This window comes from Arachis hypogaea, chromosome 12, assembly GCF_003086295.3.
Source record: "Arachis hypogaea cultivar Tifrunner chromosome 12, arahy.Tifrunner.gnm2.J5K5, whole genome shotgun sequence".
Classification (NCBI taxonomy): Eukaryota; Viridiplantae; Streptophyta; class Magnoliopsida; order Fabales; family Fabaceae; genus Arachis; species Arachis hypogaea.
In genome coordinates, this window is record NC_092047.1 from 81,339,017 (window position 1) to 81,357,871 (window position 18,855).

The following is an 18,855-nucleotide window of genomic DNA, read 5'->3' on the forward strand; positions in this document are numbered from 1 at the left end:
ACTGACCTTTTCTTTATTGTTTTAGGATAGTTTCATGCATTTTCTTAGTAAATAAGCAAGTTTTGGGTAGATATTTACTTACATCTTGATTCAAGCAAACATTGTGAACTTTACATGATTTCATGAGAATTATGCATGAATTGAATGACAAATTAGATAATGCATGATCTCATGACTTGGAATAGAGCTTTGATGCACTTTAATTGCTTGATTTCAGGACAAAAGAAGCAAGGAAGAATCACGTTAGTAGCCACGTTAGTCTAATTAACGTGACCACTAACGTGGAATGGGAGCTAGCTTGCAACGTTAATGAGAAAAGTGATTGCCAATAACGCCTTCGAAAGCCATTATAGCCCACGTTAGTTGCCACGTTAATTACATTAACGTGGAAGCTACGTGGAGGAGAAGGGAAGCTCCAACGTTAGTGGTAAAAGTGAATACCACTAACGTTGGAAAAAGGGCACACTTGGCCACGTTAAGAGTCACATTAATTACATTAACGTGAACTCTAACGTGAAAGGAACAAGGAATTGCCAACGTTAGTGACACTCACCTTTGTCACTAACCTTGGATTAAGCCACTATTGCCCACGTTAGTTGCCACATTAATTACATTAACGTGGAAGCTAACGTGGAGGAAGAATTGATGGACCAACGTTAGTGACACTCACCTTTGTCACTAACGTTGGAGATGACAATCACCACCACGTTAGTGGTCACGTTAATCTAATTAACGTGAACTCTAACGTGGGAAGGAGGGGCGTTTGGAGCGTTAGTGAAAAAGGTAAGTGTCACTAACGCTCTCGAAGCTTAGGCATGCCCACGTTAAGGGTCACGTTAGTTATACTAACGTGAACTCTAACGTGGGGAAAAGGGACAATAAGCAACGTTATTGGAAAAGGTGAATGCCAATAACGTTTGCGAAGGACCAAGAGGCAACGTTAGTGGTCACGTTAGTGCCATTAACGTTGAAGTTAACGTGGATCATTTTTGGCTTGGAATGTTAGTGAAAAAGGTGATAGTCACTAACGTTCTCGAACCCACATTTTCACTTAACGTTAACACCACTAACGTCCTAACTAACGTCCATGCCTAACTCACACTTTTTTTTTCAAGCAAAGATGAGCCCATTGAAGATTGTAACTGCTTCAACTAAAGATCCAAAGGCCCATATCCAAGACTTGGAAGAGCCAACTAGAAGATCAGAAGAGTAGTATATATAGGAGTAGTTTTGAACTAGTAGGGAGCTTTTTGGGCATTTGGAAGAACTACACTCTGTATATTTTACTTTCTCTGCAACTTCTAGTTTTAGTTTTCAGAATGTATTTTTCATTTATGCTTTCCATTTCCAGAGCTATGAACAACTAAACCCCTTTCATTGGGTTAGGGAGCTCTGTTGTAATTTGATGGATCAATAATAGTTTTCATTATTCTTCTTCTTTCTTTTCTCTTGATTTTACTAGAAAGCTTTTAATCTTCATCCAATTGGGTAGTTGTCTTGGAAAAGAAGCTATTCATACTTGGATCTCTTCGGAACCTTGGAAGAGGAATGAAGAGATCATGCTAGAAATACTTTCTCATGTTAGACCAAATTGGGGTTTGGATGGATATAGTGACATATAATCCTACCAACACTTTGATTTGGGAATACATGTGGTATAATCAGTGACCATACTTCATCTCTTCTCATGAGCAATTAGACCAAGGAATTGGCTATTGATCAAGATTTGAGAGATTGAATTACCAAGGAATTGGAATTCAATCACTTAAGATTGCCAAGGAGATCAATGAATGCATTGATTGAGGAAGAGATGAGAATGAACTTGATCTGGAGAATACAATATCTCCTGAGCCCAATGAATCCCCCATTTCTGATCTTACCCATTCTTTTTACGTTCTGCCATTTACTTTTATGTTCATTTCCCCAAATCCCCATTTAAGATTCTGCAATTTACTTTTCATCATTTACATTTTGCTCTTTATTTCCAGCATTTACACTTTCTATTATTTACTTTCCCGCCATTTATGTTTCTGCAAATATCAACTCAATTTCTGCGTAGCTCAACTAGAACATTCCTCTGATTAAAGTTGCTTGACCAATCAATCCCTGTGGGATTCAACCTCACTCTATTGTGAGTTTTTACTTGACGACAATTCGGTATACTTGTCGAGGGAAATTTGTTGAGAGACAAGTTTCTGTGCATCAAGTTTATGGCGCCGTCGCCGGGGATTGATTTTGTATCAACAATGATTAAATTGGTGGATAACTAGATTGAGCATTTTTCTTTTGTTTGATTTAATTTCTGTTTGAGTAATTTACTTTTAGTTTTAGTTATTTTCTTTCCTTTATCCCTTACCTGTTTGTGGTGTCATCTTATTTGTTTACAATTCAGTTCACTAACCCACTAACTGTTTGATATATTGCATCACTCACACTAACAGCATTTCTGACAAGAATACTTCCTGCATTTATCTCCTTCTTGCTTGTGCCTTGTTGGTTGTATGACAGGTAGAAGAAGCGGGGCTTCAACTTTCTTTGATTCTGAACCTGAGAGGACCTTCCTTAGACTAAGGAGGGAAGCAAGAGGAAAGAGAGTTGTTAGTGCTGAGAAAGAGGAGGAGTATTTTGAACCAGACATGGATGAGAATATGGAGAACCATCATGAAGAAGAGGCTCACAACCATGGCAGAGAAGGTACAGTGCATCATGCTGGACAAGAGAGAAGAGTTCTAGGCTCTTACATCAATCCAAACCCAGGAAACTGTGGAAATAGCATCCAAAAGCCAACCATACATGCCAATAATTTTGAACTAAAGCCACAGCTCATCACCCTTATTCAGAACAACTGTTCATTCGGAGGAAGTGTCCAAGAAGACCCCAATCAACATCTAACCACCTTCCTGAGGATATGTGATACTGTGAAGTCTAATGGTGTTCATCCTGACACCTATAGATTGCTTTTGTTTCCCTTTTCACTCAAGGACAAAGCATCTAAATGGTTGGAATCTTTCCCGAAGGAGAGTTTAATAACCTGGGAAGATGTGGTAAACAAATTCTTGGCGAGATTCTATCCTCCTCAAAGAATCAACAGGTTGAGAGCTGAGGTACAAACCTTCAGGCAACAAGATGGTGAAACTCTCTATGAAGCATGGGAGAGGTTTAAGGACTTGACAAGAAAGTGCCCGCCAGATATGTTCAATGAATGGGTGCAGTTACACATTTTCTATGAAGGTCTTTCTTACGAATCAAAGAAGGCAGTAGACCACTCATCTGGGGGATCTCTGAACAAGAAGAAGACCATTAAAGAAGCCATAGATGTCATTGAGACTGTAGCTGAGAATGACTACTTCTATACCTCTGAAAGAGGCAACACTAGAGGAGTGATGGAGATAAACAACGTGGATGACTGCTGGCTCAAAACAAGATGATCACCAAGCAGCTGGCTGACCTTACCAAGAAGATGGAAAGGAACCAAGTAGCAGCAATCATTACCTCATCAGCAGCTCAAGAAGGAGTGAATGCAGAGGTAGAGGATGATCAGAAACAAGCCAACTACATTGGGAACTCACCTAGGCAGACCCATGATCCATACTCCAAAACTTATAATCCTGGTTGGAGGAACCACCCAAACTTTGGGTGGGGAAATCAACAAGATCAAGGCCAAGATCAGAGACGCCACAACCCCAACAACAATGCAGCTCACCAACATTCTACACAGAGATCATATCAACACCCACCTAGTAACACCTCTCAACATCCATATCAAAACCAAAATGGCCCTTCTCATCCCTCCAATCTCAACTCACCATCATCCGAAGATAGACTCTCAAGGATTGAAACTCTACTTGAAGGCATATGTAAGGAAATCCAAGATAACAAGGTGTTCAAGGAGGAGGTGCGAGCCAATATAAAAAACCAGGGAGACACCATCAAGAGGCTAGAATTTCAAGTAGGATACCTCTCTGAGAAGATTCCCAAACCTACTGACAGCTTCCCAACTGACACAGAGAAAAATCCGAGAGGTGAAGCAAAGAAAGTAAGATGGGAAGAATGCAAGATGGTCACTATAAGTGATAGGGGGACTGAGGAAGAGCTGAATAAACCCTTAGAACAACCTAGAGACACCTCAACAGAGAAGCAAGAAGAGGGTCACCAAGAAACCAAAATTACACAGAAGGAGATTCTGAAACTCTATGCACCTTTTCCCCAAAGACTCAAGGGTGGTGTAGAAAAGAGAATATACTCAAAGTTCCTCGACATGTTTGCATCCCTCCATGTAAACATACCATTCATCAAAGCTCTCCAACAAATGCCCTCATACATTAAGTGTATGAAGGAGCTGCTGACCAGGAAAAGCTCACTCAAAGGAGGGCAAACAATAGTGATGAATAAGGAGTGCAGTGCTCTCATTCAACCAGAGTTGCCTATAAAAAGGAAGGATCCAGGGAGTTTTCACATCCACTGTGCCATAGGAGAAATAGTAATTGATAAGAGACTCTGTGATCTGGGAGCAAGCATTAATTTAATGCCTCTATCCCTCATGAAGAAGCTGCAGATCAATGAGCTAATGCCCACAGACGTAGTCATCAGGCTGGCTGACAAAACTCAAAAACAAGAAGTAGGAGTGGTTGAAAATGTGTTGGTGAAGGTTGGGAACTACTTCCTTCCCACAAACTTTATCATATTGGAAATGGAAGAAATTAACCTCCATCCAATCATATTGGGAAGACCATTTCTGGCTACAGCCAGAGCGCTTATAGATGTGGAGCGAGGAGAGCTAATACTGAGGATACATGATGAACAACTCACATTCAATGTCTTCAAACCCTCACAAGAAGCAGATCAAGAAAACAAGAAACCAAGGGAAGAGCACGACAAGGCACTGGTGGAAGAAACAAGTATTGAAACATCAACTGTACACCTGGGAATCCCTTTGGCTGGGAAGCAAAACAGTCAGAAGGTACCACAACTAAAGGAAATCTAAGAGGAACCAAAACCACCAGAGTCATATGAGACCAGCAACAAAATTTTCTTGGAAAAAGAAGCCACAAAGAGTAGGGCAACATTAAAAGAAACAAAGAAGAAGGCACCAAGGAGATGGAGGAACAAGAAGATCCCTACAAAGGATTTCTCTCCAGGGGATAAAGTGATCTTAGCTTATCTCCCAGTTATCCCACCTCATCTCCCCACCATCCCATCTCAGATGCCTAAAGTTTTCACCATCAGCAGAATTCTCTCCTTAGAACATGTGGAGATCCTTAATGAAGCCAATGGAGATAGATTCACTGCAAGGGGGAAGATTTGAAGCATTACCAACCACCCTGACAAAGGCAGAACGTCAAGCTAGTGACGCTAAAAGTGCTTCATGGGAGGCAACCCATGTTTTATATGCTTTTAAAGTAGTTAATAATGGAAGGTTCATGAATTCCAAATCAAATTTGACATACACCTAATTGAATCCTTATATGCAGCACATAGTGAAAAATAAGTTTGGTGTTTAAGGTATATTAAGAGAACATAAATGCAATTCATATCATGTTACTCTCAGAGCCTCGAACAAATCTTTTTTTTTACACCACATGGCCACAAACTAAGTTTGGTGTCACCAATGTTGCATACATGGACAATTAAATAGTCAGTTGGTTTGTATTCATGAATAGCACTTAGTCATTTAAAAACAAAAATTTTAAAAAGTAGTTATTCTTTCTTTTTAAATTTTGCCGCCATTATCCAAAAAGTTATTAATTGCATTCCTTTTTTTTTGGTAGGAGAAATGAAAGGAAGATTGGAAGGAATTGATGGGACAATTGAAGAAGAAGGGTTCGGCCACTTCACAAAAGGGGGACTATACACATGTCTTCAAGGGGAATGCATTGGAAAATGTTGCCATGTAACGTTGGAAGAATAATACCCTTGAAGACCGAACCAACCCCATCATAAAAGTGATGATCCTTGTGCCCATCCCATGCTAAACCTTATCTGTTCATCATAAGCCTACACCATCAATCCACACCTTTCATTTACTCACCATTTTTTTATATAAGTGGTTCTTATTCCGTACCCCCTTCACATTCCAATTCCCATTCTTTGTACTTCTCACTTTCGGAACCCAACACCTCTTACCCCCATCAAAGACACTATCACCCACTCCCTTAATTACACCTTACCCTAACGAGGCCAAATTCCATCAGCTATTCACACCCTTCAACACCTTTACATATCAAAAGTCACTCATGGCATCATCAAGCTCCAAAAGGCGAAAGAAAAAGACACCAGTGGAGAGCATTCCTTTTGACGAAGGAAGGTTCAAGACCGCTTTCCATGAGCTTCAATTCGAACGTATCAAGCACAAGAAAGTACTGCCAGAGATGACATTCCAATTCAACTATGATGAGTGCCTGTAGATTGGAGAGAAGATTGAACAGAGGGGTTGGCAAGAATTCACGAACCCAAAAACAAAATAAATGCAAATCTCATTAAAGAGTTCTATGCCAATGTGGCCAGAGAAGACAATACCAAGGCTCCTACCTTCAAAAGTTACGTTAGAGGAACAGAGGTGGATTTCAGTCCCAATACTATAATGAGGACTCTTCGTCTGAGATCACAACCCTCTGATAAGCCAAGTTATCAAGCAAGAATAAGTAATGGCCCCGACAATGATGAGCTTGAAGAAATTGTGAATGACATGTGTGTCATAGGATCAGATTGGGAGAGGTATTCAGATAAGAGGCCACGGTTCATCAGAAGAGGAGACCTCATCCCGGAAGCCAAGGGATGGTTTGAGCTTGTGAAAAGATCTATCCTCCCAGCCGCAAACAATTCTGAGGTCAACATTGCTCGAGCTACCATGCTACATTGTATTATGAGCGGTGGAGACATCAATGTACATGAAATTATAGCTGAGGGAATCCAAGAGGCAGCCGAAAAGAGTGATCCGAGTGCTCAGCTTTTGTACCCTAGCACCATTGTGAGACTATGTAAGAAAGCCAAGGTGGTCTTCGAAGACAGCAATCCACATTGGGTAAACCCTGGGAGGTTAGTTACGCTCCAGCGTATAACTTATGTGGCACCCGCCCAACAACAAAGAAGGCCTCAAATAGGGAAAAGAACATCACAAGAAGGACCTCACCAAGAAGAATCTCATCAAGAAGAATACCAGCAAGAAGAGTACTATGATCTAACCAATATAAATCTGGGCCACATTCAAGGAGCCATTGAGGACTTGGCAAGGAGATATATGGAAGGGCAAGAGCAACAACTACACCTTCAATCCCAACGGATGGATCGTCAGGAAGAACTACTTGCTAACTGGATGAATCAACAAGGAGAGTGGCAGAAAAAACAACTGGAGCAGCAACAGAAACACTATTCCCAGCTCACTCAGGCCATCAATCAACTGACTGAAAGGCAAGAACGTCAAGATAAACGCCTTCAAGAACTCAACCAGTGTCAGCTAGCTCAGACGAAAGCATTCAACGAGTTCAGCGTTCTTAATGAAGGACAACAACTACATAGGGAAGAATTCAACATAAACACTCAAGCCAAGTTGAACTATATGACTGGGCATATGCATAATTTACACTCTGCAATCCCCAGATATGATACAGTTCAAAAGGATCTAACAGAACAAGAGGAAAAGAAGGTGAAACAACAGAAGGAAACATTGAAAAAGAAGATGGAAGATGCTGGCTTCTGGAAAAAAGTTGATTGGAAAGAGCAAGGGAAATGGGGGTTCAAGCACTCAAGAAGGACACAAAGAGGACAAACAAAAGAGAGAGCATGGGCAGCCCCATGAGTAAAAGGTGGTGGAGTTTCCTCTTCGTTTTATCTTTTTCAAGTCTAAATAAGGAAAATCATGTATGAAATAGAACATGCTTCCATAGTAGCTTAGGAATTTTCAATTCTGTCTTTAGCATTTTCAGTTATTAAGTCTATGTGTGCTGGTCCGAGTTACCTGTTTTTATTTTCATCTTACTTACTTGTGAGCTTGCCCTTTGAATTTAATAAAAAAAGAATGTTATAAAAAGAAAAACCAGAGTGGGATTCATATTGTGGAGTAAGTTCTCATGGTTTGTGGTGTGGTAATAGGTTAGCTAAGTTGGTTCACCTGTAAGGTATAAGGACACTTATGCATTGAATTACATGCTTGAAGCACATTCTATGAGACCAGCTAAACAACAAGATCCTAATAAGAAAAGAAAAAGAACAATAAGAGTTTGAAAAAGAAAGAAAAATAATAAGAAATAAGGCTAGGCACCAAGGGCTTGAATCTTGAGGGATGTGTCTGTGGTGATCTTGTACCAAGGATTTGCTTGGATGAATAAGTTCTTAGGAGTGCTTCATCACTTGGTAACTTGGGTTAACTAACCCGGGATTATCAACTGAAAATCCACTATCAAGAGCAACCTTGCTACAGAACATTTAGTAACCCAAAGAGGTGCTAGACACCAAGGCCTCAAGGAAAGAAAATAACAAGCCATATGCCTGTGGTGTACATGTATGGGGGAGAGAGACTTGAGGGAGTAAGTCCTTAGGGGTGTTTCAACACCTAGCACCTTGAACCAACTGGTTTGGGAGTGTTGACTGAAAGCTTATTTTAAAGAGTCGCCCACTCACAGAGCACTTAGCCTAAGGATGCAATAAACCCTGAGAAAAAAAAAGATGGAGGATCAAAGAATAAGGATCTCATAGGATGCAATCAAGCAAGTATTCAAGAGCATGATAAGGACCTGAAAACCAGTAAGGGAACGAACCTAAGTTGCTATCAATGAAACCCCCTGAGCCAAAGAACTTTACTTCTATAATAAGAACTTATTCTCTTGTTCTTTCATTCATCATTCTTATATTCAGTACTTGCTTAGGGACAAGCAAGCTTTAAGTTTGGTGTTGTGATGCCAGGACATTTTGGCCAGTTTCACTGATCTTTTCTTTATTGTTTTAGGGTAGTTTCATGTATTTTCTTAGTAAATAAGCAAGTTTTGGGTAGATATTCACTTACATCTTGATTCAAGCAAACATTGTGGACTTTACATGATTTCATGAGAATTATGCATGAATTGAATGAAAAATTAGATAATGCATGATCTCATGACATGGAATAGAGCTTTGATGCACTTTAATTGCTTGATTTCAGGACAAAAGAAGCAAGGAAGAATCACGTTAGTAGCCACGTTATTCTAATTAACGTGACCACTAACGTGGAATGGGAGCTAGCTTGCAACGTTAATGAGAAAAGTGATCGCCAATAACGCCTTCGAAAGCCATTATAGCCCACGTTAGTTGCCACGTTAATTACATTAACATGGAAACTAACGTGGAGGAGAAGGGAAGCTCCAACGTTAGTGGTAAAAGTGAATACCACTAACGTTGGAAAAAGGGAACACTTGGCCACGTTAAGAGTCACGTTAATTACATTAACGTGAACTCTAACGTGAAAGGAACAAGGAATTGCCAACGTTAGTGACACTCACCTTTGTCACTAACGTTGGATTAAGCCACTATTGCCCACGTTAGTTGCCACGTTAATTACATTAACATGGAAGCTAACGTGGAGGAAGAATTGATGGACCAACGTTAGTGACACTCACCTTTGTCACTAACGTTGGAGATGGCAATCACCACCACGTTAGTGGTCACGTTAATCTAATTAATGTGAACTCTAACGTGGGAAGGAGGGGCGTTTGGAGCATTAGTGACAACGGTAAGTGTCACTAACGCTCTCGAAGCTTAGGCATGCCCACGTTAAGGGTCACGTTAGTTATACTAACGTGAACTCTAACGTGGGGAAAAGGGGCAAGGTGAATGCCAATAACGTTTGCGAAGGACCAAGAGGCAATGTTAGTGGTCACGTTAGTGCCACTAACGTTGAAGTTAACGTGGATAATTTTTGGCTTGGAACATTAGTGAAAAAGGTGATCGTCACTAACGTTCTCGAACCCACATTTTCACTTAACGTTAACACCACTAACGTCCTAACTAACATCCATGCCTAACTCACACTTTTTTTTTGCAAGCAAAGATGAGCCCACTGAAGATTGTAACTGCTTCAACTAAAGATCCAAAGGCCCATATCCAAGACTTGGAAGAGCCAACTAGAAGATCAGAAGAGTAGTATATATAGGAGTAGTTTTGAACTAGTAGGGAGCTTTTTGGGCATTTGGAAGAACTACACTCTGTATATTTTACTTTCTCTGCAACTTCTAGTTTTAGTTTTCAGAATGTACTTTTCATTTATGCTTTCCATTCCCAGAGCTATGAACAACTAAACCCCTTTCATTGGGTTAGGGAGCTCTGTTGTAATTTGATGGATCAATAATAGTTTTCATTATTCTTCTTCTTTCTTTTCTCTTGATTTTACTAGAAAGCTTTCAATCTTTATCCAATTGGGTAGTTGTCTTGGAAAAGAAGCTATTCATACTTGGATCTCTTTGGAACCTTGGAAGAGGAATGAAGAGATCATGCTAGAAATGCTTTCTCATGTTGGACCAAATTTGGGTTTGGATGGATATAGTGACATATAATCCTACCAATACTTTGATTTGGGAATACATGTGGTATAATCAGTGACCATACTTCATCTCTTCTCATAAGAAATTAGACCAAGGAATTGGCTATTGATCAAGATTTGAGAGATTGAATTACCAAGGAATTGGAATCCAATCACTTAAGATTGCCAAGGAGATCAATGAATGAATTGATTGAGGAAGAGATGAGAATGAACTTGATCCGGAGAATACAACATCTCCTGAGCCCAATGAATCCCCCATTTCTGATCTTACCTATTCTCTTTACTTTCTGCCATTTACTTTTATGTTCATTTTTCCAAATCCCCATTTAAGATTCTGCAATTTACTTTCCGCCATTTACATTTTGCTCTTTATTTCCAGCATTTACACTTTCTGTTATTTACTTTTCCGCCATTTATGTTTCTGCAAATATCAACTCAATTTCTGCGTAGCTCAGCTAGAACATTCCTCTGATTAAAGTTGCTTGACCAATCATTCCCTGTGGGATTCGACCTCACTCTATCGTGAGTTTTTACTTGACGACAATTCGGTATACTTGCCGAGGGAAATTTGTTGAGAGACAGGTTTTCGTGCATCATTGACTCAGCAAGTCAATATGATTTCTCAATGTCTGTCTGGCATGCAAGCAGCAACATGCAGTACCAAAGAAGCTTCATCTGAAGAAGAAGCTTATGATCCTGAGAATCTGGCAATGGAAGAGGTGAATTACATGGGAGAACCCTATGGAAACACCTATAATCCTTCATGGAGAAATCATCCAAATCTCTCATCGAAGGACCAACAGAAGCCTCAACAAGGCTTCAACAACAGTAATGGTGAAAGAAATAGGTTTAGCAATAGCAAGCCTTTTCCATCATCTTCTCAGCAACAGACAGAGAATTCTAAGCAGAGCCACTCTGACTTAGCAACCATAGTCTCTGATTTAAATAAGACCACTCAAAGTTTCATGACTGAAACAAGGTCCTCCATTAGAAATTTGGAGGCACAAGTGGGTCAGCTGAGTAAGAAAGTTACTGAACTCCCTCCTTGTACTCTCCTAAGAAATACAGAAGAGAATCCAAAAAGAGAGTGCAAGGCCATCAACATAACCCACACGGCCGAACCTGGAGAGGAGGAAGAGGCAGTGATCTCCACTGAGGAAGACCTCAATGGACATCTACTGGCCTCCAAGGAGTTCCCTAATGAGGAACCATGGGAATATGAGGCTCATACTGAGACCATAGAGATTCCATTGAATTTACTTCTGCCATTCATGAGCTCTGATGAGTATTCTTCCTCTGAAGAGGATGAAGATGTTACTGAAGAGCAAGTTGCTAAGTACCTTGGAGCAATCATGAAAAATGCTAAGTTATTTGGTAATGAGACTTGGGAGGATGACAGCCCCTTGCTCACCAAAGAACTGGATGACTTGACTAGGCAGAGATTACCTCAGAAGAGACAGGATCCTGGAAAGTTCTCAATACCTTGTACCATAGACACCATGACCTTTGAGAAGGCTCTGTGTGACCTAGGGTCAAGCATAAACCTCATGCCTCTCTCTGTAATGGAGAAGCTAGGGATCCTTGAGGTACAAGCTGCAAAAATCTCACTAGAGATGGCAGACAATTTAAGGAAACAGGCTTATGGACTTGTAGAGGATGTCTTGGTAAAGGTTGAAGGCCACTACATCCCTGCTGATTTCATAATCCTAGACACTGGGAAGTGTATGGATGAATCCATCATCCTTGGCAGACCCTTCCTAGCCACAGCAAAAGCTGTGATTGATGTTGACAGAGGAGAATTGGTCCTTCAAGTGAATGTGGACTCCCTTGTGTTTAAAGCTCAAAGATCTCCCTCTGTAACCATGGAGAGGAAGCATGAAAAGCTTCTCTCAATGCAGATTCAAATAGAGCCCCCACATTCAAACTCTAAGTTTGGTGTTGGGAGGCCATCATCATGCTCTGAGTATCTGTGAGGCTCCATGAGAGCCCACTGTCAAGCTATTGACATTAAAGAAGCGCTTGTTGGGAGGCAACCCAATTTTATCATATTTTCCATTGTTATTTTATGTTTTCTGTAGGTTGATGATCATGTTAAGTCACAAAAACAACTGAAAAAGAAAAAACAGAAGGAAAAACAGTATTAAAAACACACACCCTGGAGGAGAAGCTTACTGGCGTTTAAACGCCAGTAAGGGTAGCAGAATGGGCGTTAAACGCCCAGCCTGGCATCATTCTGGGCATTTAACGCCAGAAAGAGGCACAGAGCTGGCGTTTAACGCTAGAAAAGGGCACAGAGCTTGCGTTTAACGCCAGAAATGGGCACAGAGCTGGCGTTAAACGCCAGAAAGGGGAGAAAAGCTGGCGTTAAACGCCAGAAATGGGCAGCAACCTGGCGTTTAACGCCAGGACTGGCACAGGAAGGGGCGTTTACACGCCACATGGTGCAGGGATGAGAACTCCTTGACACCTCAGGATCTGTGGACCCCACAGGATCCCCACCTACCTCATCTCTCTCTCTCTTCTTCACACATTTCCATAACACCCTTCCCCAAATACCCTTCACCAATCACCTCAATACCTCTTCCCCAAATATCCCTCACCTATCAAATCCTACCCTCTTCTTCATAATCTCTTCACCAATCCACATCCATCCATCATAAAACCCCACCTACCTCACCATTCAAATTCAAACCACTTGCCCTCCCAAACCCACCCACACATGGCTGGACCCTACCCCTCTCTCCACTCCTATATAAACCCTTCATCCCTCCTTCATTTTCACACATCACAAACACTTCTTTCCCCACTTGGCCGAATCACTCCCACTTCTCCATCTCCTCCATTTTCTTCTTCTACTCTCTTCTTTCTTCTTTTGCTCGAGGACGAGCAAACATTCTAAGTTTGGTATGGGTAAAAGCTAAAGCTTTTTGTTTTTCCATAACCATTTATGGCACCAAAGGCCGGAGAAACCTCTAGAAAAAGGAAAGAGAAGGCAAAAGCTTCCACCTCCGAGTCATGGAAGATGGAGATTCATCTCAAGAGTGCTTCAAGACCACTTCTATGAAGTTGTGGCCAAGAAGAAGGTGATCCCCGAGGTCCCTTTCAAACTCAAAAAGGGTGAATATCCAAAGATCCGACATGAGATTTGAAGAAGAGGTTGGGAAATTTTCACCAACCCCATTCAACAAGTCGGGATCTTAATGGTTCAAGAGTTCTATGCCAATGCATGGATCACCAAGAACCATGATCAAAGTGTAAACCCGGATCCAAAGAATTGGCTTACAATGGTTCGGGGGAAATGCTTAGATTTCAGTCCGAAAAATATAAGATTGGCATTCAACTTGCCCATGATGCAAGAAGATACATGCCCCTACACTAGAAGGGTCAACTTTGATGAAAGGTTGGACCAAGTCCTCATAGACATTTGTGAAGAGGGCATTCAATAGAAGAGAGATTCAAGAGGGAAGCCGGTTCAACTAAGAAGGCATGACCTCAAGCCTGTGGCTAGGGGATGGTTGGAGTTCATCCAACGCTCAATCATTCCCACTAGCAACCGGTCTGAAGTTACTATAGACTGGGCTATCATGATCCATAGTATCATGATTAAAGAGGAAGTAGAAGTTCATGAGGTTATATCCCTAGAACTCTACAAGGTGGCAGACAAGTCCTCTACTTTGGCAAGGTTTACCTTCCCTTATCTCATTTGTTACCTCTGCAGTTCAGCTGGAATTGACATAGAGGAAGACATCCTCATTGATGAGGACAAGCCCATCACTAAGAAAAGGATGGAGCAAACAAGAGATCCCACTCATGGGCAAGAGCATGAGGAAATTCCTCATCATGAAATCCCTGAGATACCTCAAGGGATGCATTTTTCTCCACAAAACTATTGGGAGCAAATCAACACATTCCTAGGAGAATTAAGTTCCAATATGGGACAACTAAAGGTGGAGCACCAAGAGCATTCCATCCTCCTCCATGAAATTAGAGAAGACCAAAGAGTCATGAGGGAGGAGCAACAAAGGCAAGGAAGAGACATTGAGGAGCTCAAGCACCCCATAAGATCTTCAAGAGGAAGAACAAGCCGCCATCACTAAGGTGGACCCGTTCTTTAATTTTCTTGTTCTTATTTTTCTGTCTTTCGAAAATTATGCTTTATGTTTTATTTATGTTTGTGTCTTACTATATGATCATTAGTGTCTAAGTGTCTTAAAGCTATGAATGTCCTATGAATCCATTACCTTAAATAAAAAGTGTTTTTAATTGCAAAAAGAAAAAGAAGTACATGAATTTCGAATTTTAAAATAGATTAATTATTTTGAGGTGGTGGCAATACTCTTTGTTTTCTGAATGAATGCTTGAACAGTGCATATTTTTGAATTTGTTGTTTATGAATGTTAAAATTGTTGGCTCTTGAAAGAATAATAGAAAAGGAGAAATGTTATTGATAATCTAAAAAATCATAAAAATGATTCTTGAAGCAAGAAAAAGCAGTGAAAGGCTTGCAGAAAAAAATATATGCGAAAAAAAAGAGGCAAAAAATAAAGAAAAAAAGAAGAAAAAGAAAAAGCAAGCAGAAAAAGCCAATAGCCCTTTAAACCAAAAGGCAAGGGTAAAATAAAAAAGATCCAAGGTTTTGAGCATCAGTGGATAGGAGGGCTCACAGGAATAAAATCCTGGCCTAAGCGGCTAAAACAAGCTGTCCCTAACCATGTGCTTGTGGCGTGAAGGTGTCAAGTGAAAAGCTTGAGACTGAGTGGTTAAAGTTGTCGTCAAAAGCAAAAAGAGTGTGCTTAAGAGCTCTGGACACCTCTAATTGGGGACTCTAGCAAAGCTGAGTCACAATCTGAAAAGGTTCACCCAATTATGTGTCTGTGGCATTTATGTATCCGGTGGTAATACTGGAAAACAAAATGCTTAGGGTCACGGCCAAGACTCATAAAGTAACTGTGTTCAAGAATCAACATACTGAACTAGGAGAATCAATAACACTATCTGAATTCTGAGTTCCTATAGATGCCAATCATTCTGAACTTCAAAGGATAAAGTGAGATGCCAAAACTGTTCAGAAGCAAAAAGCTAAGAGCCCCGCTCATCTAATTAAGACTGATCTTCATAGATGTTTTCGGAATTTATTGTATATTCTCTTCTTTTTATCCTATTTGATTTTCAGATTGCTTGGGGACAAGCAACAATTTAAGTTTGGTGTTGTGATGAGCGGATAATTTATACACTTTTTGGCATTGTTTTTAGTATGTTTTTAGTATATTCTAGTTAGTTTTTATTATGTTTTTATTAGTTTTTAAATAAAAATTACATTTCTGGAATTTACTATGAGTTTGTGTGTTTTTCTGTGATTTCAGGTATTTTCTGGCTGAAATTGAGGGACCTGAGCAAAAATCTGATTCAGAGGCTAAAAAAGGACTGCAGATGCTGTTGGATTCTGACCTCCCTGTACTCGAAGTGGATTTTCTGGAGCTACAAGAGCCCAATTGGCGCGCTCTCAATTGCGTTGGAAAGTAGACATCCTGGGCTATCCAGCAATATATAATAGTCTATACTTTTCCCGAGATTTGATGGCCCAAACCGGCCTCCCAAGTCAGCATAAAAGTTCTGGCGTCAAAACGCCAGAACCGGCATAAAAGCTGGAGTTAAACGCCCAAACTGGCACAAAAGCTGGCATTTAACTCCAAGAAAAGTCTCTACATGTGAAATCTTCAATGCTCAGCCCAAGCACACACTAAGTGGGCCCGGAAGAAGATTTCTGCATTAATTACCTATTTCTGTAAACCCTAGGCTACTAGTTTTCTATAAATAGGACCTTTTGCTATTGTATTTTCATACTTGACTCATATAATCTTTCGAACTTGTATGTTCATGTTTTGGGGGGCTGGCCTCACGGCCATGCCTAGACCTTTTGTTCTTATGTATTTTCAACGGTGGAGTTTCTACACACCATAGATTAAGGTGTGGAGCTCTGTTGTTCCTCATGAATTAATGCAAAGTACTATTGTTTTTCTATTCAACTCAAGCCTATTTCTTCTCTAAGATATACACTCGTTCTTCAATCTGAAGAAGGTGATGATCCGTGACACTCATCATCATTATCACCTATGAACGCATGCCTGACAACCACTTCCGTTCTACTTGCAATAGCTTGAGTGCGTATCTCTTAGCCTCCTGGTTCATGACGCATGGTTGCCTCGTCTGACAACCAAACCTTCCATTCCATGAGATCAGAGTCTTCGTGGTATAGGCTAGAATTATTGGCAGCATTCCTGAGATCTGGAAAGTCTAAACCTTGTCTGTGGTATTCCGATTAGGATCTGGAAAGGGATGACTGTGACGAGCTTCAAACTCGCGAGTGTTGGGCGTGTGACAGACGCAAAAGGATCAATGGATCCTATTCCAACATGATCGAGAACCGACAGATGATTAGCCGTGCGGTGACAGTGCATTTGGACCATTTTCACTGAGAGGATGGGAGGTAGCCATTGACAACGGTGAAACCCAACATAAGCTTGCCATGAAAAGGAGTACGAATGATTGGAAGAGGGCAATAGGAAAGTAGAGGTTCAGAAGGAACAAAGCATCTTCATACGCTTATCTGAAATTCTCACCAATGAATTACATAAGTATCTCTATCTTATTTTATATTTTATTCATCTTTTAATTATCAATTCTCCATAACCATTTGAATCCGCCTGACTGAGATTTACAAGATGACCATAGCTTGCTTCAAGCCGACAATCTCCATGGGATCGACCCTTACTCATGTAAGGTTTATTACTTGGACGACCCAATACATTTGCTGGTTAGTTGTGTGGAGTTGTGACAAAGAGTTGAGATTACAATTGTGCGTACCAAGTTGTTGGCACCATTGATGCTCACAATTTCTTGCACCGATGATCTCATGACTTAAAACAAAGCTTTGATGCACCTTGTTTGTTTGATTTCAGGACAAAGGAAGCAAAGAAGAGCCACGTTAGGAGCCACGTTAGTCTCAATAACGTGACCACTAACGTGGAAAGGGAGCAAGCTTGCAACATTAGTGGTAAATTTACCACGAATAACGCCCTCGAATGCCATCATAGCCCACGTTAGTTGCCACGTTAGTTACACTAACGTGGGAACTAACGTGGAAGAAAGGCGAGCTCCAATGTTAGTGGTGAAAGTGAACACCACTAATGCCACACTAAGCCACGTTAATCCCATTAACGTGGACTCTAACGTGAGGTAAAGAAGAGGTCGCAAGCATTAGTGACACTCACCTTTGTCACTAACGCTAGGCCAAGCTTGTATTGCCTACGTTAGTGGTGTCACGTTAAGACCACTAACGTGAAAGGTAACGTGGAGCAATAAATTATAGGCCAACGTTAGTGACACTCACCTTTGTCACTAACGTTGGAGATGGCAAGCATACCCACGTTAGTGGCCACGTTAGTTACACTAACGTGGAGAACTAATGTGGGAAAGAGGGGCACTTTGAAACGTTAGTGACAAAGGTGATTGTCACTAACGCTCTCGAAGCTTGAGCATGCCCATGTTAAGGGCCACGTTAGTTACACTAACGTGGAAGAAAGGGACAAAGAGCAACGTTATTGGTAAAGGTGAGTGCCAATAACGTTTGCGAAGGGCTAAGAGGCCACGTTAGTGATAAAGTTATCGTCACTAACGATCTCGAACCCAATTTTACACTTAAGGTTAACGCCACTAACGTCCTAACTAACTCCCATCATGCCTAACTCACACTTTCTTTGCAAGCAAAGCTGAGCCCACTAGAGACTGTAACTCCCTCAACTGAAGATCAAAGGCCCATATCCAAGACTTGAAGAGCTAACTAGAAGATCTGAAGAGTAGTATATATAGGGATAGTTTTGAATTGAAAAAGGAGATCCGGAATTTGAGAACTATACTCTGTATATTTTACTTTCTCTGCAACTTTTAGTTTAATTTTCAGAATGCACTTTATATTTTTGCTTTCCATTTCTAGAGCTATGAACAACTAAACCCCTTTCATTGGGTTAGGGAGCTCTGTTGTAATTTGATGGACCAATAATAGTTTTCATTATTCTTCCTCTTTCTTTTCTCTTGATTTTACTAGAAAGCTTTCATTCTTCATCCAATTGGTTAGCTATCTTGGAAGAGAAGCTCTCAATAATTGGATCTCCTCGGAACCTTGGAAGAGGAATGAGGAAATCATACTAGAATTGCTTTCTCATGCTGGACCAAATTGGGGTTTGGATGGATATAGTGACATATAATCCTACCAATACTTTGATTTGGGAATGCATGTGGTATAATCAGTGACCAAACTTCATCTCTTCTCATGAGCAATTAAATCAAGG

General features: G+C 40.7%; 1 non-coding gene across 1 annotated transcript; it reads right to left on the reverse strand.

Moving 5' to 3' along the window:
- Positions 1 to 3,089: 3,089 nt before the first annotated feature.
- Positions 3,090 to 3,196, reverse strand: LOC112730790 (small nucleolar RNA R71). The gene has a single exon (XR_003166599.1). It is a non-coding gene; the product is annotated as a small nucleolar RNA R71 (small nucleolar RNA).
- Positions 3,197 to 18,855: the final 15,659 nt, after the last annotated feature.